General features: G+C 44.2%; 1 protein-coding gene across 1 annotated transcript in view; it reads left to right on the plus strand.

The window, feature by feature from the left end:
- The window catches only part of BACH2 (BTB and CNC homology 1, basic leucine zipper transcription factor 2), a 98,863-nt gene that overhangs the window by 17,735 nt on the left and 54,965 nt on the right, over nt 1-26,163 (plus strand). The window contains exon 2 of the mRNA XM_010189555.1: nt 1,797-1,948. The gene's annotated coding sequence lies outside the window, so the exon portion shown is untranslated. The remainder of the gene's footprint in view (nt 1-1,796; nt 1,949-26,163) is intronic.

Genomic DNA, 26,163 nt, shown 5'->3' on the forward strand with positions numbered 1-26,163 from the left:
ACTCATATAGGTAATCCTTAAAGGTTGCAGTATTTGAGCATCTGTTGGTAAATCACCTAGGAAGGTGCCATCAAGAAGGAATAACCTGCTTTTCATAAGTGATCCAGTGCTCTACAAGGCTTGGAGTAAAATGCTGTAGCATCAGTGCTCAGAAAGTATTGAACATTTTCTATGAGGAACTGCATACTTATAAAACCCAACAACCAAACCTCTTTCGCTTGCGCTGCTTTCTGTTATTTTTTGACCTTTTAATGGAGTCAGAAAACATTTCTTGAGAAACCAGAAGTTCTTACTGAAAAGATCATTTTGCAAATTTCAGAAAAGTAATAGTATTTTTTAAATCTAATCTTTTATTATTATTATTTGCCTTCCCCTCACTTCCCGCTTTGTTTAGCTTTTGTCTGTGGTAGATCACTGCAGCCCTTGCAGCGATACTGGAAAGACAGATACATGCCTCTGCTTGTACTGCTGCTGTCCCCTTCTGTTCAGAAGAAAATCTTCTTCCTTTCCACTCTCAGTCACCAACTTTATTCAAGTCAATAGTAGTTAAGCATTCGCATGTTTCTTCCAGGAAAACAGTGGAGTGTTGGGGACCGATGAAACTTCAAAATCTCTGTGACTTAAAACTAATTACTTCTCCTTCCTCAAGTATTTCCTTCCCACCCTCCTCCCCAACCACTTCAGAGTGCAACTGCTTGCTTGATGGATGGGGGAAGCCTTTTCGGAGTCAGCTGGGACTCTGTTGGGTGGGATTTGGGCTGTGTGCAGATGCTGGGATTCACGTGCTGGGGGATCACCCCCTCTTGCAGCCCACTGGCCCCAGCTCTGCCCTCAGCAGCCCTCCCCATCCCAGCATGCCTCCCCTCTGGGGTCTGAGCCCAAGCCTCTTGCACAGTGGTGGCAGCGCGGTGAATTTGCTGTGGGCACGTGAATATTTTATTCCCTCTCTTTCTTTTGACACAGACTGGCATGGCAGGTAGATTTCCTTTAGGATGGATTGAGGAATATGATTCATGTTGCATTGACTGGGGACACTGAACTACACTGGTGGTGTTTCTTCTCTGAAGCTACCCAGAATAAAGCAGAAACAAAGGAACAAACTTGATGTTCCTGACTTAAATTCCTTGATAAAATCAAAGCAAAGCTTTGACAAAAACCAATATAAATGGATATTTAAAATCTGTTGTATTATTTTGCTGGTTTTGTTGGAACACTTTTCTGGTGTGATGTGTAGTTTCATAGAATCACAGAATGGTTCGGGTTGGAAGGGACCTTAAAGCTCATCCAGTCCAACCCCTGCCATGGGCAGGGACACCTCCCACCAGCCCAGGTTGCCCAAAGCCCCGTCCAACCTGGCCTTGAACACTGCCAGGGAGGGGGCATCCACAGCTTCCCTGGGCAACCTGTGCCAGTGTCTCACCACCCTCACAGTAAAGAATTTATTAGTAAGTCTGCATAAGTATGCACATACCTGCAGTGTGATCTGGTAGAATAATCAAAATAATAAAGTGTTAGTTTATCTTTCTGTAATTCTGCTCAGGGACCTTATATGTCTGGGTGCTATACAAATGCAAGAAAAACACAGTCTTTCTTGTAAGGTGTCTACAGCTTAGAGGTGAGAGGAGATATGTAATGGGCATGATGTTATTGTCATGTTTGACATAAAGACCTTCTGTGATTCAAAAAAAAAATCCCCCAAAAGGTTTTTAGAATTAGAAGGGGGGGTCAATAAAAGAGGAGTTTTGTGAAGATTCTGTGCTTGAAATTTTTAATAGATGCCTTTATTTTGTTTTTAGGTTGCTACTGCCTGAGTTGCCAGAACATTGCTCTACAAAGCTGTGGAGGGCCACTTCTTAATGGATTGCTGCAGCCTCTTAATTTCTCCAGTGATTCTGTTCCCTGCATCGTGAGAACATTTTAGCCAGCACAGAACCTAGAAAAGTTACATGTAAGTCGTGATTCAAATTCCTTTCTGTTTAAAGAAAAAAAAAAGAGTGGTCATAGGGAGGCAAGGTGGAGGCAGTAAACATCATATATTAGAAAAATATCATATGTTAGAAAAATACTGTAAAAGCTGTAATTCGACAGCAAACATTAGGTGGTGAATAAGTTGTTATTGAAGTAGTTACTTGTTTTTTTAACCTAAATGGTGATTGTCATTTTGAAGGCTTTTCTAAGTGTTCTGCTACCATAGTAAACCATAGCGAGAAGTGCTTAAAATAGCTCTTTTCACCCCATCCCCCTCACTACGCTTCATTTTTCTCCACAACTGGGTAAGCGTGCGTACACTTACCTCAGTGTGCTGTACCGAAGCTACACATGGTCTGCGCGAGTCTGGGGGCCATCCCTTGCTCAGCAGGACTGCAGGCATCCCTGTATTTTTCCATTCATAGAACCTGTATCCTTCTCCTTTGGGGTTTCCAAAATACTTCCCTCAGAGGATCCCTGGTGCTGCTTTTCCTTTCAGCCTGCTGCCCCAGAAGGCTCTTGAAGCATCAGTAATATCTTCATTGCCACCTCCAGTTGCTTCCAGTTGGAGTCAGCTGCTCCATCTGGCTATAGGAGGCTGGAGGAAACCATGCACAGATCTATGAAGAGGCTGCAGACCCCTTCCTATCTCCCCAGTCTGGGTAGCAGCAAAGCTTGTTACGTGCTTTGATTTTTCCTCCCAAGACAAGGAGCACCTGTAGTGCTGTGCGCACATTTCCTCCTCCATCATGGATAAATAAATCCTCCTCTGAAAACTCTCATAGCACCAGCCTGGCACAGAATCTATTCTAGAGGGGAGAAATTGGATTGACCCTTTTTAACTTGTCAGTGGTTCTGATCCTAATTCTTGGGTGGATCTGCAGCTGGAAGAAGCCTCTGGACTGCTATAAGAATGCCATGGATGTGGTGGTCTGTGCTGTCCAGAGGGTGGGACACCCCAGAGCTGCCAAGTTTGGCAAAAGGCTTGAGCACAACTTTATTGCATTAATTTTTAAGTAAAACCAGATCTTGTTAGGAGGTTTTTATCTTGTGGATGGTGCTATAGAGCAGCTTGGCAAAAGGCTGCCTGCACCAGAGAGAATGCAAAATTGTGGTTCAGAGTGTGGCTCTGTGCGTGTTCCTGCCCTTTTTCGTTCACTGCAGTAATAAATTCATTCAGCGCAGTTTAATGATTAATTGGGACAGGGCAGTGAAGCTGACCACAGCGCTTGATGCTGGTCAGTTTTTTTGAATGTTTAATAACACAGTTTTTAATCTTAGAAACTGATTTGTGATATTACTTTAAAAACATAGGAGTATTTTGTAACTGGAGAGCTTGTATTAGAAATATACCTTCATTTGAGGTACTTTATTAACTTATGTGACTCTAAAAGTATTATTTAAAACAATGAAAGTCTATTGCAAAAGGAGGACTGAGTGTTTTAATGCATATGGAAATAAAGTTTTTAAAGAGAGGAGAACTTTTTTTTTCTGGTGTGATTAATATTAGCAAAAATAACAGTAAAATAGTAGGCAGTGGAAATAGGCTGGTTAGTAACAGAATTCTCTGTCAAAGAGGCCTTACAATGTGTTGGTTTGAGTTTGTTTTCCAAAAAAGAGAGAGCGTTGCCATTTCTCTGTGGGCTTTGCAATATATGGTACAGTTATTAATCAACCCTCCGATAGCAGGAATCGTCTGACTACAGGAGGATTTTGGATCTGGTTTGAAAACTGTTTCTAGTGCTTGTCTTGGGGGAAGAAAACTTGAAAATACGAGTTGTAGCAGCTAGCAGGCAGAAGCAACGCGTTGTTCATTACTCCTTCTTAGCACCATTCCCATGAGATCTGGAAGCCCTATTCACGATTTTTTGCAGGCTTTTCTCATGATGCTTGAAAAGCTCATCATTAGGCATCTTGCAAATTCACTACTAAAAACCCTTTCGAACTAACTTTAAAGGAACTAACTTTAAAGATGGCATCTTTCTTAAGGGACTTGGAAGATGCAGACAGAAACTGAATGGACATAAATGGAAAAAACCCTCTATCATTCCAAGAAGTGCATAGGAAGTTTTGTGCTGCTGTTTATTGTGTTGCAAATAACCAAAAGTCTCCATTTCCAACAATAAAATCAGGTTTGAGGGACAAATAAACTTGAAAGCCAGTGTAAGGATAATAGGAGCTGTCATCAAATACATGCTTTCCTTACTTTTCTTTTTTCTTTTTTTTTTTCTTTTTTTTTTCCCTATAATCATGTGCTCAAGATGTGCCAAACTTTTAAAACACAATGTGTGCTCTAACTCCTAGAAAACTCGTGTATTGCCTCGCAGGTTTTTGGCCGGGGCTGCACCTGATGCAGATCTGTGCCGGCAGAGGTGGATGTGAAGGCAAGCTGCCGTGGCTTACCTGACTTCCTGCTGTCTGGCTTTTTCTGATAGCAAGCTCTGTTTGTAATGGGTACCTTGTTGTAGCAATTCCCATAGAAAGAAGCGAATTTCCCTTGTTAATTAGCCGTGTTGGAAAGAGCAGTTGCACAGGGTTGACCCAGCTATGACAACGGTATTCTTCTTGCTTTTCCCAAGGTGCTGTGTATTTCGTAAATAGGTATACCTTCCCCTCCTTCCATTTGTTATTTAATTTTTATAATACTACTGGGATGTCGATTGATGTGTTCTCTCTAAAAATAATACGTATTGATGTTTGCATTCAAAGCAGAAGGTATCTTCCTTGTTCTGACGGAGCAGATTGCAAAAGCCTGTTGTGCTGTGTGTGCTGAGATTAAAAAAAAAAGACATTTCTCCAGGTCCCCTGGGAATTAATCCTGGGCACGTTAGACTGCATGAGTTGTAATGAGGAAGTACAGGAATTAGGAAGAAGCTGTGCTCTTTGCTGAGTGGCTCACAGTTCGTTATCCCAAACGATGGCTAATGGCAACGTACAAACGGGGCTTTGCTTGGGTGCTGGGGATGTGGCTGTGCGTTGGAGCAGATGCGGAGGCAGGGCTGCTGGCCCTTTTCTTTTAAAAGAGGCAAAACCAACATCTAAATCAATGGCATTCTGTGTCTAATAGATTGTCCTCATTTGTATTGCTTATGCAGTGTTGAGAATTCAGCAATGGCCTTTAAGTGCTTTGTTCATAGAAAAAAAAAAATTCAACTCGAAACTCAGGAACCTCTGCACACAAATTTCCTATTTGCTAGATATGAGTCCTTCAGAATATTTCAAAATTTTTGCAATAAGATTTCTTGAAATCTGTCCTTCCACCATCTGTAGGCAGATGTAAATATTGTAAAATTTTAAGATGCAGATTTTGGTGATTAAATGTCTGTCACCCGCCTACCACCACAGCCTGGGAAAAATGTATCTTTTTTAAAATCTGCACTGAAAGGTCAGGAAACTTGGTTGGATTAAGAAGGAAATCAGATTTCTGAAGGTGAGGTTGCATCCCAACTTGCCAAATGCTCCTAACTCTCGGTCCCAAACCCACTTCCGAGGTGCCACAGCTGTAGCTGAGCATACAGGTCATTTTGTCCTGCAGAATTTTGATGCAAGATGTGGCCATATCTGGATTTCATTATTTTTCTGGCACATTTTCCTGTTGAAGTGCCAGTTTTATGGTGGAGACAGCGTTTTCTTACTAATTTTACCGGCATAGCAGGGCTCTGCACCTTGTGCACCATCGCATGGAGCATCTTGTGCCCTGAGGAGCTTTACTACCTCCCGTAGCATCCTGTCCCAGGTGTTGCACTTGCAACAGCCAAACAACATTTTCCTGCAATCTAGGGGAAATCTTTGCTGCTAATTAATCTAGTTACTCCTGCTGCCCCTCTGTTGAACATGCATAAAGCCATTGACCAGTGTTGGTTCCTCAGTGTGATCAACTGCTCCTCAGCACCATCAGTCCTGAGGCAGGCTGCACTCCCAGCCTGGGTGGCTGGGGATGGCTTTTAATAAGTGTTTACTGCAAATATATCTGTTGTTTAAATATGATTTTTATTTACGTATACATATGTGTGTGTATATATATAATAATAATAAAAATATATTTTAATATGTAATTTAAAATATATCAATATAAATAAAAATATAAATATATTTCTATTACATATATAGTTTATAATATTTTAAAATAGTAAAACATGTATCTGGACAGATATTTTCAGTATAGTCTGAAAAGCACTGGTGCGGTTTCACACACGCAGCCGTGCATGCACACATGTGTGGGCGATGAGCCCACGTCCCTCCTGGGTGTTTCTGACCAGGAGCCCCGTGTCAGAGGCATCCCCATGAGGGGACACGTGGTGACCACGAGCCATACAGCCCGGAGGAGCATCCTGTTTGTGCTTAGCTCTGTTTAGCTAGTACAGCGGAGGAGGACGGTGGTCTTTGTTGCAGTACGGCACGCTGTATGAAGCCGAATTACTCTGGCGCCTCTCACCTTTGCCACCGTTGACCACAGGTTTGTTTGCTCGCCGCTCCAGCGGTGCGCGTGGGCGCGCGGTGCCACTGATCTGTTTACTCGGTGTTTCCCACGTGGCCACCGTGTTATGGCGAGAACTTTTTATTTTTCGCCGTGGCAGGTGACGGCCCGGGTGCGTGCGTGTGTCAGCCGAGGGACTGAGTCACAGCCCTCCCTCGCCCCGGGGTTGTGGCACTTCCCCTCATGAGGGGAGCGAGATGCCAGCCCGTCTCCACAGGACGGCTTACCTGCCCGCGCATTACTTCGTTGTTTTTTTTACAGAAAAGACTGAGAGGTGGTGACGGTGAGATCGACTTTCTCTGTAACCCAAACCAGTGAAAAGTAAAATCCATCTCACCGCATCAGTTTTGTTTTCACTGCTGGTTCAACCCATCCTCTCCCTCTGGCAGAGCCCTGCACAGTCATTCAGCGCCTGGCTTGGGGGTGGTGTGGTTGTTAGCTCAGTGGTGTATGACCCATTTATTTTCATAATACTTAGATACCTACACTTCAGCATGCAGGTCCGGCAACCTAAATCCTCGCCAGTAAAGCACACACCTGATTTCGGCAGTGTGCGTCAAGAGTGGCCAGCTCTGTGCTTGGCGTGCCGGGGGCTGCGGAGAAGCAATGGGACATTGGCTCTAGCGGGCAGTTAATGAGCAAGGGCAGGTAAAAGTACATTTTTCCAGAGCTGGCAATTTGTCTTAGATTATTTTGTTAAATATTGATCACTAGGGTATGGGACGTGTTTCCTGTATGGTTTGCAAAGGGTTGAGAAGTTTAGGTGTTGTAGTGGATGCTTTTGTGGCTATAATAACTTTCGTTTTCAGAGACAGCAAGGTTATTAAAGACATGAGATTGTCCACTTTCCTTTCCCTGTCTGCAGACACCTATACTCTTTTTGAGCCTGATATTAAGACAGAGCTTTTTTCTTTATTTCTTTTTTACTCAGCTAACTGGGTTAGCTTTTTCTTCAGGTTTTCAGATGATGACATGGTTCGTGCTTGTGTTGCATTAGGTAAATAGAAAGAATCAGGCATAGGACAGACAGGAGGGTAAACTGGCATTGTAGTAGGCATGGGGGGTTTAGGTATAAAATTAAAGAGTAATTTGCAAAGTAAAGTGGATTTAAACACAATGAAATCATCCTTGACAGCAATTTGTTTGAAGTTCTTCTACTATTATGAGTGTAAAGGGATTTTTTTTTAATTACCAGTTTCTGGGTAAAGTATTCAGCATTATTTCTCACAGGTAAGTGAAGCATTAATTCCTTGTACCTCAGTAGTTTGGGCAGAAAGGGTAGAAACTGGGAGGGAGAGGCACCTTCTTCATTTCATTATTTGAAAATCAGTCAGTGGTCAGCTAAATTGGAGAAGCTTCTACCAAATGACTGGGAGAAAACAATTAATTAAATGTATGAAAATCCAGCAGCATCCCTGGCAGTAGGTATGCACAGCATGCGAATAGTTGTCCTTGATGTTTAACCAGAATGTAATGGCACTCTAAATACAAACTGCAAAAAAAAGTGACGGCAATTAGCTAGTTTGCTTCCCTTGTTCAGATGAGCCATGAGTTCTGGGGTTTTTGCATTTATATACTTTTGCTGTAGGTGTTGGAAGTGTGGGTGGCCATGAAAAAGCGGTGGTTACAATAAGATTTTCCGTTTATTGCCCTTTGTGTACAACTAAAAATAAGATTGAAATGCTTCAGAATTTGTAGAGCAAGCATAATCCTTCTCTTAGCTCTGATGACTGGCTTGCTTGCAGCTTCGGCTCTGTCTGGTGAGTCCCAGGCTTGAATGCTTGTAAATGGGTCTGTGCTGGAAGGAGAGGCAGAGTTTACGTGCGCTGTGGTCTAGCTATGCTAATTCATCAATTTATTTAAGAAAAAGGAGTTGGGGTTAGTGCATGAGTCAGAGGTGGTGATGAAAGACTTTTGGAAGCAGAATTGTTCTTATTCTGGAAAAAGCAGTTTTGGAGAGGACTAAAAGATCTTTAAAATCAGCCCTCCAAAACTGCCCTCTTGTCTTGAACTTTTGATCCAGAACTCCATCTTCTGGCAAAAAAAAAAAAAAAAAAAGGAAATCTATACAAATCTGCTGAGTATCAAGAAATAAATTCTCAGGGTTAACTTTTGGCACGAAAATCCTTTTGGTTTGATTTTTAGGGTGACAGTATTGAAATATGCTGTCTCGGTAGCTTTTCCAGGTAGTTGCACTGGTTAGGAATCTGCTAAATTAGATGCAATATCTTGAGCTACTAAATCTGTTCTGACCACACTAATTGATACGTCAGCTCGTGGCCAGGAGAAACATCAGAGAGAGATGTTGTCAGCGTGTGCAGGGAAATTCGTGACTTCGTAGTGTAAGGTTTGGTGCTGTCCCAGCTTCGCTCATGAAGTCGCCGTGGCATTTCCAGAGAATGAGTGTGCCTGTGTGTGTCGACTGTCACGGTTTGATGCCATTCTTGCCATGGATGAGTAGAGAGAGCATCTATCCAAGAGCTGCAGACCAAAGGTAGAGGCTGAAAACTTGTTCTCTACTGCGTGGCAGCTCAAGCTTTACATCTTTCTGGTGGCTTTGTGACCTTTCCAGGTTCTCCAGGCGCAGCAGGGTGGCTGAGGTGTTGGTCTGGAGATCGGGGCTGCGGAAGACAATAGGTTTTCACTCTGAGTAACGCCGCGTGGCGCGGAGGATGTGGGTTGCTGGGGGCACTTAGAGCCACACGCGCTGCTTCCGTGGAATAGCCATGCTGTCGGTGGTGAGTCCTTGATTATGCAACACAAAATTCCTTTAAATTAGCTTGATGTAACCCTTCTTCTCTTTTTAGGAGAGCTCAGTGCCTGTCATTGCTGCCTTAGTTTTGCCTTTTTGCTGAAAAACACGCTTCTGCTTTTATATCTGTGTGCCCCCATTGGACCAGCTGTTGCCTTGATGCAAAGTACAAAAGGCAAGAGAGCTAATGCAGTAATCAAGTTTTAAATATTTCAGGTGGGAATGGGCAAACTTCAGCAATAATTAGTCTCCACGGTGGTGGTTGCTGCAGGGAATTACATTACATCTGTTACAATTGCCTGCATGTCTCAGTCCTGTAGATGCCCAGATGCTGACAAGCAGCATAAATGTTTGCTGTCGTTTTTTCTGTGGAATTTTCCTTTTTTTGGTACAGATGTAGAGGTGGTGTTTTTTTTCTCTCCCACCCCCTCTACTTTCTGCTGCTGTGCCCGATGCAGATGAGTTCAAAGCTGGTGGCTTTGAAGATAAGGGCAGGAGAGAGTGCGTCACGCAGCGACGGCACTCACGCGCCGCTCACTTTCCAGCTGGATGAGGCACGCCGGTCTGTTCCAGGGGTATCGCCGCACCACCTATTTTTAGCGATGGCATATAGGGCGCGTTGTGCAACTATCTCTACCCGCTGCCGGGCTCTTCATTTTTTCCCTTGTATGGTGATGAGGTTTTTAAGGTGTTTACCTTTCTCTTGAAGAGGTAGATGGATTTTTTTTTGATCCTTTTAACCCCTTGCAGAGCTGCTTTGTGGAGTCTGTGGGCTTGTGTTTTCTGTACAGTCCTGCATGTGGTCACTAAATTAGGATTAGTGTAAGTTTCTAAAGCAATGTGGTTGGGATTTTCAGTTGAAGAGCTCTAACAACCTGTTGGGTTGCACAGCAGAGGATCTGCCACCTCGGGAAAGCCCCAGCTTGGTTTCTTTTAACTTTCCCACAGCAAACAAGCTGCACTCAGGCATTTTTACAGTCGACACGAACTCTTTCTATGGCTCTCAGTTTCTGGAGCCCTTTAAACAGCCACCTCAGCTGTCTCTGCTCCTGTGAGGTCCTGTGAGATGGCAGTGGCAGCAGATCCTGATCAGCCAGTGATCCCTTCCCATCCATCTGGGGGGAACGACAGATGCTATGGGATGCGGTGCATCTTCATGATGGGAGCAGAGCCGGACACGGCAGCTGACTGCAGCTTACACCTGTCACTTGCTGGAGGAATAGAGCTGGTCGGTCACAGGCTCCCTGTTGCGCTCCTCAGATAATGCAAAAACATTAGCAATGGAGATGTGCTGTAATGGTGTATTTTAAGTGCGTCTTTTCTCTGCCAGCTTCACTTTTAATGCACTCAGTTAAGGAATGCTTTGGAGGTTGATGCTAATGGATGAATCTTCAGGAAAATTGGAATTTTCAAATAAGATTGACACTCTGGAGTGAGAAATATAAATCTAATGAGAGTAGTTCAGCAGAGGTTTGTAATTAGGAATGAATGGAGGGAATTTGTACGCGCAGACTGCGAAAGGGCACAATGGAAGGTGAAATTGCACCCTCTGCACTGAATGAGGGATGAAAGCCAATGTATCAGTGTCATGGCGTGACAGTGTAGAGTATAAATGATACTGTCACTGAGTGCTGCAGAAGGTATCAAGGGAATTCCACTCCAGTAAATTACATTACTTAGACAGACCTGAAGGCATTGTGTCTGAATGATTGGAGGGAAAAAAAGGTTGTCAGCACAAAGCAGAAGATATTATAGAACAACTGGCTGCAGGGTTGAAAAGTGGTGTTTTTCTGATGTTTACCATGCAGAGCTCTTCAGGTGCTTTTTAAATATTTTTTGGTGGAATGACAAATGTATTGATGAAGCAATGGTATTTTTTGAGGTGGTGTGGTGTTCAGAGCGGATACCAGCCTGCGGCAAAAGGTTGAGCACGCACAGCTCCCATTTTTTCAGTAGGAATTTGGACTCATCCAGGCTTGGGAAAAATCTAATGGTGTGTTCCCAGTGCAAGCAGTGATCCTTATGCATCGCTTCATTTGGCTGAGGACTTGTTTTTTCGGGCTGGCTTTCAGTTAATGGATGGTTCTAGCATAGGTTTGTGGGGAGAGGAAGGTTGTTACCATTCTCACTAGCAGTGGCTGGAGTTGGATTAGGGTGAGCAGCAGCAGATCATGGGGCATAAACTTTATGATCTTATTTAGAGACATTTAGCGCTAGGAGCATGATGTCATGGTGACAGTCCAGCCAAAACCCAGAGACTTCATCCCTTTCAGCATGCGTATGCTGACACATCATACATACGTGTTCCACACACTGTTTTTCTCATTGCCCACCCAAACCCACTGCTAACACTGCCCTGCTTCCCCCAGCTACAGCAATGGTGTTGGCTGGAATAGTTACTTGTTGCCTTTTTTTTTCCTCTGTAATGACCTATTACATCCACAGTCATAGGGGCAGTACCTCAGAGACGAGGCTTAACATCTTCTCTGTCTCTGACCTTACACGCAGACACCACCTACAAGCTCCTGTCATTTCCTAATTTGCTCATGGGCGAGACAGCCCAGCTCCCATGGTTCTCCCAAACTGCTGCTCGATGATAAAACAGCTTCTCCCCAAAGATGCTACATTTTATTCCTGTAGTGCATAATAAGCCCTGCCTGCCTTGGGGCTTCTTGTAAAACTTCAGCAGACTTTGTTCTGCTTAAAAACATATTTTTCTGCTTGCCTACTCATGAAAAGCATCACTGAAAGTGCATGCTGTAAATAATGATAAGGGAGTGAGCTTTGTTTCTTCGCTTCAAAAGTTGATTGTCAGCAAAGCCCACATGTGGCAGGAGGATGGACATGCAGCACAGCTAAATTACAGTCCTCAGCATAGGTTTCTTCACCTGGAAATGCCATTTCTAGTTGTATGGGCATTAACCAGGGAATATGGCCAAACTGAAGGGTCCTGACTCTGGGAAGGCTGAGGTTCAAATACTTCCATGGAAATGGCTCATGCTCCCCAGGATACAGGATTCAGTCCTTACAGCCCATAGCTGGCAACCTACATCAAACCTACAGACAGAGTGAAAAAGCAGTGAGGCATCTGTGGAAAAGAAGATGCCTTACGTGGGATGGGATTCTACAGTAGAGCAATTTATTAGCAGGTCCTGATCATAGCCAAAGGTGAGTGGGAGGAAGCAAAGTAATTTGTATCTGTACTTCCCGCAATAGAACTGGGCTGGAGTGGCCCTGAGTGTAGGATGGTGCTTGTCTGTCTGGATAAAAAAGGGAGTTAAAATGCAAAAGATGTGAAGTTTGTCCTTAGACCGTCATTGCTGTGGGAAACTACTACACCTGCCTAAGTGCTTAAACGCCCCTTTGTAGTAGTAGTAAAAATCTGCCGTCGCTCACTTCTCCTGTGGTATTTTGTGTCAAAAGCTGGCATTTTGACACATTTGGGAAAGCAAATGCTTTTTCTGATACTCAGTGCCATTCCTGTGGTCATGAAAATGTGGCTCTTTGTAGGCATCTATCAATCCATAGAAGACCCATTTGTTCTCGCTGCCCTAGCTGTCCATATGATGCCATTTTCCTCTTCCCACGCCGGTCCTGTGGCACCAACGCTTATAACCAGCACCTGTGAAGTCACCAGGGTCACTCATGGGAGCAGTGGATGCAAGACTGGACTTTAAATGCTGCAAAGTCCTGTGACTGCAAGAGCGGGTTAAAGTGGGAAAAGGAACCACCGAATGCTGCGCCTTAGGGAAGCCTGAGAGACCAACCAGAATTGCTTTAACTGAGAGAGCTATTGAGCCTGCTCAGTCAGATCTTTATCCCCTGGCAAATGTATTTTGAGGTGTAAATGGCTCCCTGCTGTCCCAGAAGGCTATCGCTCTCTCTTCCTATCTTGTACAGTGGATTTCTACATAATCAATCTTTGTGCAGGAAAGTTGTGGTTCAGTAAGCCCAGCTTGCTAACGAGTCAATGGTTTTATCTGCTAGTGCTTTTGGTAACACAGAGCTATAAAGTTTGACATAGCAGAAACTTCTCCATAAACTCTGATTTGCTTCCCAAAAAGTCAGCCCATTACCATTAATTTCCCCTCTTATCATTAGTGTTATTAAACTGACGATTGATGTGTAAAAACTGCCATTTGCTTGAAGTTCCCAAAACTGCCGTAAAAGAGACTTTTGTTCTGACTGGTAAGAAGAGGGGAAAAAAGGCAAAATAACACTGGTTCTAGCAGCAGAGATGTTCATATAAAGACATGTTCTGAACAATAAGATCATTTATCCATGTATGACATAAATACATTGGAATTTAAATAATGAGAGATCTTGTGAAATGCAGCAAAACACGCACACTGACATTGTGAAGTTTCCCTTCTCTAAAGCCTTGTATTTTCAGGGAAAAGCAGCTTTGCTTTTGCTTTGAAAATCCATTATCATAAGCCTTTTTTTTAAAACACTTGTCTTGTGCAATATTAAAGCAATTTTATACCTTAAGAGCAGCTCTTTCATAAGGTAAAGTGCAGTCCCATGTGTGTATGTAATTACAGTTTATAATACTTCTCACAATCCTAATTTCCCCCAAATTAAGAAAACCACTCACCTTTTTAGGCTTTCCTTTTCCTAATTATTTTTTGTTCTTCCTGTTTTTCTCCCCCCAAAGATCCTTTTCTTTAAATCCCTTCTTAAGAGAAAAAAAAGAAGGCAAAGAACACTTTCTGGATTCACTGTGAACACTGCTTGAAGGAAGCATTTGAAGAGTTTAGGTTAAAAAGTTTCTGCCTCTTTCAAACTGCATGGGTGACACTGCTATTTTGGGAGTCAGTGCCATCTGCTTGTTCAACCAAAAGGCGGGGAAGATGTTCCTAGTTCTTGCATAGACTTTTGGGTTGATTCCACACAAAATTCCCAACCAATCTTCGTGTGCGCTTGCCCCCTCTATGAGCTGGGGAGAGTGAGGCAACTTCCCTCTTCCATCTTCACAGCTCCCAGGGGAAGGGTGTTCAGCTTATGGTCCAAAATGGGTGAGAAAGACATGGTTGTTCACAACAGGCACAGTGCGTCGTGATGTATGAGGTCCAGAGTTTATCCTCACAGGTGTTCATGTCGTGAGAGCTGTAACAAGGAAAAGAGAGCAAGGTAGTGCCCAACACCTGGCATGCTGCAGGTGAAGAAGAGGGTGTCTGGGAATGGCCTGGTTGATTTTTGTTGGAGGAGTTGGTTTTTTGCTTGCTTTTGTGTAGGAAAGAGGGAGGACAAGTTTTCTGGGGTTTTGCTTGATTTGGGGGAAAATAAAGCAGGAGGACAAGGTTTCCTGGAGCACCCATCAACCAGCTACCAGCCAGCTGGTGTGAGCATCAGGGTGAGTGTGCAGGCAGCACAACACCAGGAGCTAGAGTAGACGGTAAGAGAAGGTGGGGAGGAACAGCAGAGCTTGCAGAGGCTGCAGGTGGGTTGAAGGAAGAGGCTGACGTGAGTAGGAGCAAGGTAGAGTCTGCAGCACACACTGCGGGTCCATGGAAATAGTGCAGAAGAACATGGAAATGTGGGAAGAGTTTACTGTAGTCCTCCAGAGATGATGAAGACATTTCTGTGAGATAACAGAGATTTAAGTCTATGTTACATTGCTGGAGTATTTGCAAATACATATGTATCATTATTACAATATCTCCCTGACTGGCAAAATGTTTCATCCAATCTCTGTTCACAGAAAAGATTGCCTACTGATAATTGCTTTGCTTAAGTGTCTGATAATATGCCAGAAATGAGAGCATTCTCTGTTAGGTCATCTTTAATTATGCATGTACCACCTGTCAGCTTTAAATCTGGAGGAGATTAGTTTTCTCATTGGATTTAGAGTAGGGAAAAGAAGAGAGCCTTCAACAGGAGGAGTAGGCTGTTGCAAGCAGTGTGCCTATGGGGGAGTTTCACAAGCAGTCTCCTCATCTTCCCCAGTCATAGATACCGCTGTTGGCACATGCGGAAATATTTGAAATATTGCCTAAGCTAGCTGCCGTAGCGATGGTTTTCACAGGGAGAGGATTTCAGGCCATCTGTTGCGTTTCCTAGTTTTTCTTTTTCTCCATTTCAAAGGGAGAGGGAGTGCCGAGGTGGGGGAGGACACGTGGCAAGTCATGGTTCCTTTGGCAGTGCTGGGAGGAACCCCCCCAGAAAAAGCATTTTGAGGGAGCTATTCACTTACCACTGATTAAAGCACACAATAAAACTAGTCAGGCCAATGAAGACATGCCAATCTAATAGGAAATGAAGGGCTCAGGAGACTGAAAAATGATGAGGGTGGAAAACCCCAACAGGGAGAGATGCTAGAGGTCTCTGAGGATATTAAGTTAACGGGGTTCCCATTACTAGACCTGCTTCTGATATTAAAAATTACCTTGGAGAGGAAATTTATCTTTGTACAGGGTGGGGAGGCAGTAATTGTCTGGGATTATTTGAAGGTATTTTCCGTTCATGGGAGTGTACTATTTGTTTATTTAGCACAGTAAAAGATTTTAGGAATCTCCTGGGTTTTCTGGTCACCTTTACTCCAAGGCCAGTCTGGAGAGCAGGGAAAGGATGGTTGGTTGTCCTCTGAAATACACCATTTGTACCAGAAAACAGGAATGGCCTTTGTTAAACTTCTCACGTGCTTTCAGCAGAGAGGAACGTCACTTGCGCTGTCAAATGTTGGTCCTGCTGCTTGTTTCCTATTTATCTGAGTGGCCCGTGCTTCCCCCTCTCCGGGATTTTGGGTTTCCAGCTTCTGTCATCACCACCTCAGCCTTCTGGAAAGAATCCCTCAGTTACACTGGTTAGCTGACGCTGATCGTTTTTCCTGGTAATACCTTCAGCCAGTGCTATTTCTGAAAATCTGGGATTTGGAACAGTAGGTCAATTTGTAAAACAACAAGAACGAGCAAAGAGGGACAGATGGCTCTGGATGCGAGAGCATGTTTCTGTTCATCTCCCATTTGGCTTTTGCTGTTGCTTTGTCGTTGCGCGAGCATTTGAGGCTGTCGTTGTGCATTGGTTAAGCGGAAGTTGCTCCTTTGCTGCAAAGATTGGCCTATGGCACTTGTCTCAGCCCCCCCTCCACTCCTGCGGGGCTCCAGGACAGGTTCCCTCTGCAGAAGCTGGCAATGCCTTTGCATCCGAGGACATGGAAAGCATTTGGGAGACAAGTCGATTTTCTGCTCAGAAATCTGGCTGTGTTTTTCCTGACCTTTTCTCCTAGCTACTGCGCTGGATGAAGCTTGCCTGATTATTCCTTTGCTCGGGGTAAGATTGCCGAACTCACCTTTCTTTCTTATTCCTGTGTAAATGATGACAGCTTCTCTGTCCTCTGCTGTGCTGCAGGGTTTTGCTCAATTCTTGGACAGGATCTGATTGATTCAGACTTGCTCACTCTGTCAGGGTAGTGGCTCCAGTAGCATCACCTGGACATAGCTGAACTTTACAGAGCTGAAATGGAGAAGTGTGGAGGTGAGCCACAACCTTTTTAGCTCACTCATGATTCATTCAGCCTTTTTTTCCACCCTTCTATCGCATGCTAAAGGGCTCTCCAGTCTAGCAGTGGTCACTGGAAGACACCTCTTCCGTCCAGACTCCTTCATTAGATACGAGGGTGTATGCACCTCGTTATCCTTGTGTTACTGCTCAGCTGTGCAGCACCACTGGGCACTGCAGGAGATGTCCCCTTCACCAGCTGAGGGACAGCCATACGTGAGTGAATGCAGTACTCTGCTTCTGTCTGAAAAACTGGGCAACTGGATGAGATTTAGGAGTACCTTTAGGATTAGATATTTACTTGAAACCAGACTTGAAATAGTGAAGCAGAATTGCCCCTCAAAAAAACAACCAACCAAACAAAAAAAAACCCAAAAAACAACAGCATGCCCTAGCATGGGTTTTTCTGCGCAATTCTGGCTTGCAAGATGTGCCTTACTTAGTCCCCACACCTGGGTGGTCCCAGGAGCTCTTTCTTGCCCTATGTTTTACTGATGGTTACTTACTCTACCTGGAGCAGTTTTTCTGGAAAGCCTTCCTGTTCTTGAACCCAGGATGGCATCGTCTCCTCTGTCCTCTCTTACCACTACCTGTTCCTTTTCTCTCCTGAACTCTTCATTGGAGCTTGCCCACAGCCTTGGGCACAGGAGAGGCTTCAGCTATCATCCTCTCCATTTCTCACCGGGACACATATTCACCATTTCTCTCATAACCTTTGGTGTGTTGCTGGTTTTAGGCTTCACACTTTTTCTCTCTTATTTCACTTTTAAAAAACACTACAGTAAAACTTTCTGCATGTCAGATTTAGTATCTGTTATAGTAGAGACTTCATACAGCATTTATACTTTTCATTCCATAGCAGTGAAGCCGTGCTTGATAGTGGAGCTGGTGAAATTCAGAGCGATGTGTTTACATTGAGATATCCAACTGTATACACTGCTGATTTTAAGAGGAAGGGGAACCCTTCTTGGGATAATTAGTTTTGCCATATTTATAGACATGACCTCTTGCTGAAGCATGTTCTTCCTGACTCCGAGTCGACTGCTGACAGCTGGTATTACAGGAGTTCATTGTGAGTCTCATGGTCCGTGTGTGCTTATGTATACACAGCACAGACAAGACGAAGCCATGGAGAGATAATGAAGGCAGTGATGCTAAACCCTGCAGCAGTGCCCGGTAGTGAAGCATTTGAGCAACCAACATGAGCCAAATTCCAGCTCCTGTCTAGGCTGTAACAATCAGGAGAATTGCCTTGTCCTTTAACTGGTTTTACCAATGTGGTCGAGTAGCCAAGAAGTCAAGGTAATCAACTCTCCCTTACCTACAGCCCCGGTAGTGCCAGCAAAAGCTCCTAAATCCCAATAAATGGAGAAGCTGCCATATCTCCCTGCATGCCCTTTTGAGGTGTAGAAGCAAAGCCAAGTGTGGATCGCATAAGTACCACAGGCAGGTTTTGCTCTCTTTCCACAGCAAGTTGGCAACACAGTGCTGTGGATCAATGGTAAATACACACAACCTTCTCGAAAAGTTCAAGTGGGCAATCAGAGCAAGGCAAGTGATTGCATTTACGCTTTGGTTGCAGAGCATTTGTGGAGGGATTTCAAGGAAACCTCTCAGTAGCAGGAAGCTGCTGCTGCAGGCGTTTGATGAAGGAGCTGCATACTTGTCTTCTGCGCTTGGTGCCTCCCTTCCCGAGCTCCTTAATAAGTGAGCATGGCCATTATCAGCCAGGTCTGTGTCTTTCTCCTGTGCTAACGTGCCAGGAATTTATGTCACATTCAGTGAGGTGGGGAAGTGGTGATATGAAGCCTTTTTCCCTTTCCCTTAAATAGGATTCATGACCACAGCTTAACAGCATTCCAAGAAAAGGACCAGGAAAGGCCAGTGCCTCCCCTGAGGTGCTGCATAAGGACGTTCATCCTGATGTTAACTTGCCTTTGCCATTTTCAGAGCAGACGTTCCTATTGCAGATGCTGCGTTACCTCGCTGCGGTTAATATGCACACACAAATATAAAGGTACCTCTTTGATTTCCCTCCAGGCTGCCTCCCCCCACCTCCCACACAGGCCCAAGGGCTGCCAGTAGCCCCGTCTCGAGGGAGTTCCTCCAAAAGCACCCACTTGGTGCCCCTTGGTGCCCGTTCAGCCATGGGGAGGTCTGCTCTGCTGTGAAGGGGCACCGGAGAGCTCTCTGCACACTGCAAGCTGGAATTCCCTCTGGGCCGCCGCGATGAATATTGCAGAAACCTCGCCGAACAGGGGGAAGCGCCGTGCTTTTACGTGCAAGGGCTTGCCAGTTTGAATCACGTCTGTTGTTTTGCGAAGGGGAATGTTGCTCCGCTTGCAGTGGGTTAGTGGAGTACGAGCAAGTCGTGCTTGCAAGGGGTCCTGGGCTTCAGTCTCATCCCATCTGTCACCAAGAGAAGGAATCGACTCCGACAACTTCTGCAAATGCTGCTTTCACTTTTGTTTTTTGTTCCCCAGCCATGCCCTTTGTTTCTGAAATGCTCTTTACTTACTATGGAGTTTTTTTTGTGCAAATGGATTAGCTTTAATTTCTTCCTCAACTACCTGATTTTTATCCTATTGCTTCCCCAGCGTCCTGTTGTTAATTCACATGATATATGATAATGCGATGTGGTATCTCTCCCTTGTTAGCAAAATGTTAGAATAGCTGTTGGCAGCTTCTGCAAGTGTAATTAGCAAGTAGGAATTACTCAGAGATGTGCACACTAGCCTAAGTAGGCATTTTCCAGCTGTCTGCAAGTTCAAAAACTAGTAGAGACTTTTCAGGCTCTGACACAAGATTAATTACTTGCTACTAGAAAAGAACATTCACAAAAAACGTGTAGTGTGCAATCAAGGCTACTGTGTTTTGTTCCTGTATTTAGAAATCAACTGCCACAAGAAGACAAATTTTTGCAGTATTCAGTAGTCGTTTTGCTGAGGAGGCGAGCCTTTTCGTTACAAAGGGATGTCAAGCTCAAACTCAAACTGATAAGCCGCCTAAGAAAGCGCTTAGAGCTTTGTGTACACCGGTGCTCACGCTGCTGGGCGTAGGGATGGGCCTTGCATGGGGATGGTGCGGTGCAGACGCCTTTGTGTTGGCTGCCTGCGCCAGGGTCCCCAGCTCCGCAGGCATCCTGGCGCAGCCCAGGACATCGGCGTTCCCTTTCTTTCTAATGTGCAGGAGTTTCTGTCCACAGTTGGCTTTCTTTAGAAGGCCAGTTGCACTGCTGTGCCTCTGTTTTGCATGAAGAAGCCTACATAAATCAAATAACAGCCTCACAGCTGTGCTAAAAGCCTCCTTTTTAGCCACAGGCAGCTATTGTCAGCCAGCTTTTATTTCTTCTCTTTCCTATTCTGCTGCTCCTCCAGGATCAGCCTGAGAGTGGCTGGATTTTTGTTTGCTCCCTGCTGTAAGGTAGTTCGTCTCCACTGGTATGATGGAGAGAGGGGGCAGGCAGAGGGGAAGCCTATGGTTGGTGCTTTCAGACCCCTTGACAGTTTTATTTTAAGCTCAAGCTCTTCTTGCCACCTCCATAGCCTCTTCTGCTCTCTGCCTTTCGCTTAACATCTCTTGTGCTAATTCTCTAATCAGCTGGATTATCATCTCTTGGCACGGTGTCCTCACCCACTCGCCTCAGCCTCTCACCAGCGATTGCCTCTCCAGTCTCATCTCTTCTCCGCTCTGACACTTCTCCCTGTTTGCTTCTCTGAGTGCCTGTGTTTCCCTCCCTTAGCCTCCTGTTGAAAAGGCACCATCCCACCTCCCAGTGAGGGAAAGGACAATTTCCAGCACCATTTTTCTCTGTGTCGCCTCCATTCCCACTGCTCTTTCAAGCTCCTTGGCAGTGGTTCCCCTCTCTGTTCTGGGCAGTGCAACCTCTCTCCGCTGCCCGCCCACTCTTTTCTGCTCCCTCCCAGCATCCTTACATACTCACTGTAGTATGCAATGGCTTTATCTCCCGCTTCTTCAGTTTCTTTTTGCACACTGGAAACACTGGGAAGTAGACCACGATTCCTTCTCTGTTCTCACCTCGGCCCCTCCACCCCCTGGAGGCAGCAGAGGCGGGTCTGGGCTGCTGTCCCCTTCCTACAGACCCCTCTGCCTTGAAACTTCCCCAGCCATCCCTCCTTCACCTTTTCTTCTGTGTAACTCGTGATCCATAAGCCCCCACCCTCTTCAGTCTCCTCTCTCTCCAAGGTAAGCCTGGTCCTTTCCCTTCTTTTATCTTGGGCCTTTCCACTTATCCACAATAACACGATTTTTAGCATCCTTGTGGATGTTGCTCCTGGCTTTTTCTCATCCCCTCAACTTTTCACCCTCTGGGTTAGTCCCATTTCAGAGCTTTTTCACACATCTCTTTCCTCCTCTATTATTACTAAAAAACATTTGCACAAGCGTGCTTTTCAGGATTTTAATTTCTCCTCTTACTTATGCTCCTTTTGGAAAAATTCTTACCACTTGCAGTGGAGAAGAATGCATGTGTGCATATATACTTCAGGTGAGAAATGCATGGAATATTGGCTACAAATAATACTGAGCTACCTAATTTGTGCAGAATTAAAGGAGTGCTTCCTCCTTGATACAAGTCTGGGTAGCTCTACTGACAGGACTGGCCCAAGGACTCTTTTAATAGAGCTCATGTCATTTTTTAATGTTTGGAAAGCTCATGGCAGGCAACACGGGCTATTCCAGAAATGTGCAATGACAATAATTCATCATTTCTAAGAGATATTAATTAAGCATTGTGCATATGTATGCACATACACACACACACACACACATGCAAACACATCTACAAGTATTTGTACATGTACATACATGTGTGTTTTTAAGACAGTGTATTGGGGCATAGTATGCTGTGATGGGAAAGCATCATGTCATTCATAACAAAGAGGTGACTGTCCTGTCAAGCAACAAGTATTTTTTAAAGCATTTTAACATTTGTTTGGGCATGTAGCCAAACTGTGTCTTACTAGGACAAAAATTCTTGTAAAGGCATGAAGTAGACCTACTTACCTAATCCTAACTTTCAATAAATACAAAGTAACCGAGCCTATTTCAGCTTCTATTCAAGCTGTCAGTATGTGGTCAAGTTTGTCCAAAAAGACTGGGTTTGGTCCTGCATAACAATATTTGTATTCTTGTGACAGCCCAAGCAGCACAGTGCACTGATTTAGAAGATTTGTGGAGTGATTTTGTTTGTTTGTTTGTTTTATTATTACTTATTTTTTATTGCAGCCTGCAATATAGGTTAAGTACAGTTACCATAGGCAGAAGTTGAGGGGGAAGGAGTAAGAAAAAGTATGCTTGTTTTCACATTGCGAACTGCTCTCTTTTACATGTATATGGAGAGAGAAACTCCCTGGCAAGCACTAGCGTTTGCCATCTAGGCTGGTCCCCTTTTTAGCATGAAAATTGCTGCAGGGGATTGCAAGCGCTGGGAAGTATTGATTGTTTCCTAGCACTCTATTTGTATTACATATTTCAGTTAATAATTAGTAGTGCTTTTAGATTAGTTTCATCTGAAGTACTAATCAATAAGCTTTATAGATTCCTCGCTTTATACATAAACCTGTCAGTCTCCAGTGGAGCAAAAGAGTTTTACTTTATCCCAGATTGTTTATATGGTATAATTATTAATCTGTAGTTTAATCTCCTTGTCTTCTTGCTTTTGTGGCCTGATCCTGCTTGTTGCAAGGCTCCCTCCAATCTCATTAAAGGACATGAATTAAAGGCACTCGACACCTTGCCAAATAAATGCTGGAATATGCCAGCTAAGTCCTGTTGCATGTAGGCCTCCCAGTCCCAATGCTTTGCACTGTACACATGCACCAGAAGCAGGGTTGCCTGCCTTGTTTGTTGTCATTTACCCCTACAAAGCCATGTTTTGAACCACATTAAGTTTCCCAGCTTCAGGTGCATAAGGTCACAGTTTTGTGATGTTCTCTCAGCTTCTGTCTGGAAAACCACTACCAAAGTGTTTCAGCCTCAGGGTGAAGTAAAAAGGAAAATAAAGTTTGAAATCATGTGTTGATTTTATGACATTCAGCATTTTTGGGGGCTCTTCTAAAGCTCTGGTGCCCCCATGCTGTAGAGCAAAGACATGATATCTCAGCTGGAGAGGGGGATTGGGGCCACAGCTGCAGCCATTGCTGCTGCTATTCCCACAGAAATACATCTGACCAGTCAGAAACTTCAGAAAAGAAAGCCCAGGACAGCTGATGGCTTCTGCTTAATGCTGCCTTGGAAATCTGGTTTCTGATGAACGTGAGACCTCCCTTCATCTGTGTTTGGTGTGGTGTTGTGGACTGCTTGGTTGTGATTTTGCAGACCAAGACCAGTGATGGTCAACCAACACCGCTTGGGAAGAAATCCTGTGGCTCCCAACTTCCTCCTGACCCACATGGGCTCGAGGGTCAGGGTACACAACAGCACCTTTAGTTTGTTTAAGGTAAGGAAATTATGCACAGAAGCTGTTAAAAGAATATAAGGTTGTCAAGTCAAGTGAGAAATGTTGTAACATCGCCTGCTCAGCCTTCAATTGGATCCTGTGTGCATGCAAATTTGACAGTCTTTAATTGCATGTCTCCAGGATCTATGGAGAATATAGCTTCTCAATTCACATCAGAAAAAAGCACACAGACTTTCTTCTCAGAAGAAAAGCTTTGTTTCCTTGTACATCAAATACCATTGTCTTATAAAGATTGTCCAGACTGTAGGTATGTGGTACACTTCATCAGCCAGGCAAAGCTTCCATAGGTCACAGCTGCCTGAAACACAGCCCTGGGCAAACCTGCCATGGTCCTGAAAGTAGTGTGGCCATGGTGATTGCCACCATGGGGACAAGGTCCTCACTGGTTGGTTTTGTGTTGCTCTCAGATGTGGTACAGTCAGGTGTCCTGGAGTGTCTGTCCCCTTGTGAAAGGAGGGGGAAGGCAGAAGGTAGCAGCAGGTCAGGCTCATCATGCCCCCAAGGGTGGAGAACACTTTGGGTCTCCAAGCTCTGGTCTGCAGAGACTGTAGGAAATGTCTGGTTTTGGTGGCCTCTTTCTCTGGCAATAGTACAGAGAAAATAAATGAGCAAATGGGGGCTGTAAACTAAGAGTGACAGCAGTGAATAGCCAACTGCATGAACCAGCCTTGTGGTGCTTTCGGTATGTGCAAGTCTAAGCCATTGGGGTTGTACAAGAATGACATTGTTTGACTCTTCACTAGCCAGGTTTTTGCATTATGGGAGGGGCATTGGAGAGAGTGGCACGTAAGTAGGAATCCACAAGAGTTTCACTGGGAGTGGTTCTCTTAAAAACGGACTGGAGGATAAAGGTTTACAACTTGTTGCATGAGAACATGGAACAAGAAGGGAAGCAGTTTGTCATATGCTATTATTTGTGGACAGTCTTAAATAATGTGAATCATCACAGAATCACACAGAATCACAGAATATTAGGAGTTGGAAGGGACCTTGAAAGATCATCCAGTCCAACTCCCCTGCCAGAGCAGGATCACCCAGACCAGGTCACACAGGAACACGTCCAGGCGGGTTTTGAATGTCTCCAGAGAAGGAGACTCCACAACCTCCCTGGGCAGCCTGTTCTTGGAGCCTCAAATCCCGTTCAGTGACCTTGTGCAAGCAGAGTACACCACCTACCAGGAGATTATAAATTTATGCATGCACTGTACTCAGAACTGAAAAAGATGTTTTCCAAAGTTAGAACCTGTTGTGTTGGCATAACATTACATTTAAAGTAAAAAGCGTCGAACGCACTGGGAATTGTTGAAGAATATTCTGCCAGCTGCTCAAAATTACAATTTTACACTGCCATCAATAACAAAAAACGTTACTCTAATGAGAAGCCATTCTGGTTAAATGAAGAAATAGATGTCATGATAAAACATTAATTAATTGAATATCAAAAAAGGGAAAGTAGAAAAGGCAGAAATGTTCCCTAGATGGTTTTTGTATTTGAAACAGAGAAAAGAGGATGTGTCCATCCTGTGCATGATATGGAAAGAAGAGAAAGTTTGCTGCCTATAGCAAAGGAGGATCTGAGACAAACAGGAGTGGTTGTAATTAACCATTTTCACATCCTAGTAACTTTTACATCCAGGAATCTTAAAGGAGGTAGCTGAAAAGCTCTGTTAAGTAGCTGTTAATTTATAATAAATCTGGGGAAACAGGGGACATTCCAGAAAATTGGAGGGCTGCCAACTGTATTTCCGATATTTCAAAAAGATAAAAGGGATGTCCTGGGGAACTGAAGGCTGGTCTAGCTTGACGTCAGTCCAGGGTAAAATAGCGGAACAGCTATTTCAGGATCTGTCAAGAGAGGACTCAGAGGCTAAAGTATGGATAATTCCAGTAACAGATGAAGAGAGAGCTTGTCAGACAAACAGCTGGTTTTCTTTGCTTTGTCGGGATTGCAGGTCTGCGTGATAAAGGCAACTGCTGGTACTGCCTTCAGGAGGTCAGATTAGGTGGTCCCTTCTGCCTTTCGGGTTTGTGAACCATATAGGGAATGCTCTGAGATTAAAACTGCCATGACAGAGTGCGCTAATTCAAACAAATAATCAAGGCACTCTGTTTCCCTGGGATAAAGTGAGGCTTAGTTTTGGGTTTTGCGTGTTAATCTCCTATTTGATTTGATTTGATGGCTTTTACAGCTTTAAGTATGTTGAGTACATTGTAGTTCTGTAGGGGCAAAGAAACCAAACAAACTTCAAAAAGCTGCATGAAAAGCTCAACAAATAGTATAAGTATCCTCAAACAAAGATAAAAATCCAAGTTGTTCTTATAGCAGCCTTTGCAGCTTTAATCTCTCATTCTTTACCACGGCAAAGAAGCTTTCATAAGCTCCTCTGTATCTTACAGTAGGAGGAAAGCTCATCTTTGCCTTCTGCTGTCTTTGCAGTCCTCTTAAGAAACTACAGGTGCAGACACTATGTTGGCTGTACTTACCCTCAGAACCAGGACCTCAATGCATCAAAGCTTTTCTTTCTCCCTGGGCTCTTTCAGGCTGCAGTTGCACTTGGTCAAAATGCCCATTTCTGTCTCACATCCTCTCTTTACCTCAGCTGTAGCCTGGTAGGTGTTGGCAGCAGAAGTGATTGCTTTCCGTGTGCCTTTCTCCATGGGGTGATTTATTGTCTACAACAGGAAAGGCAGTTTAGTTCCAGAATTAGGGCTGGTCCGTGGATAAAGGGACTTTAAATAGGAATCTAGGCATGTGCCAGAGGGTGGTGGAAGGGCTTGCAACTCTTACTTAAACCTTCTGATAACAAAATGGCAATTCTCAAATCCTTGCAGGATCAAAACCACTGTCAGAATCCCTTGGTGTAATCCAGCCATCCCCTTGGCTCTGAGAGTTTTTAAGTAGTCATTTTAGCGACCTAATCATTTGATGGAAGACCTGTGAAAATTGGCATTTGCATATGTTCATAGGCCTTCCAAGGTTCAGAC

This window comes from Mesitornis unicolor, unplaced genomic scaffold, assembly GCF_000695765.1.
Source record: "Mesitornis unicolor isolate BGI_N332 unplaced genomic scaffold, ASM69576v1 scaffold10138, whole genome shotgun sequence".
Lineage (NCBI taxonomy): Eukaryota > Metazoa > Chordata > Aves > Mesitornithiformes > Mesitornithidae > Mesitornis > Mesitornis unicolor.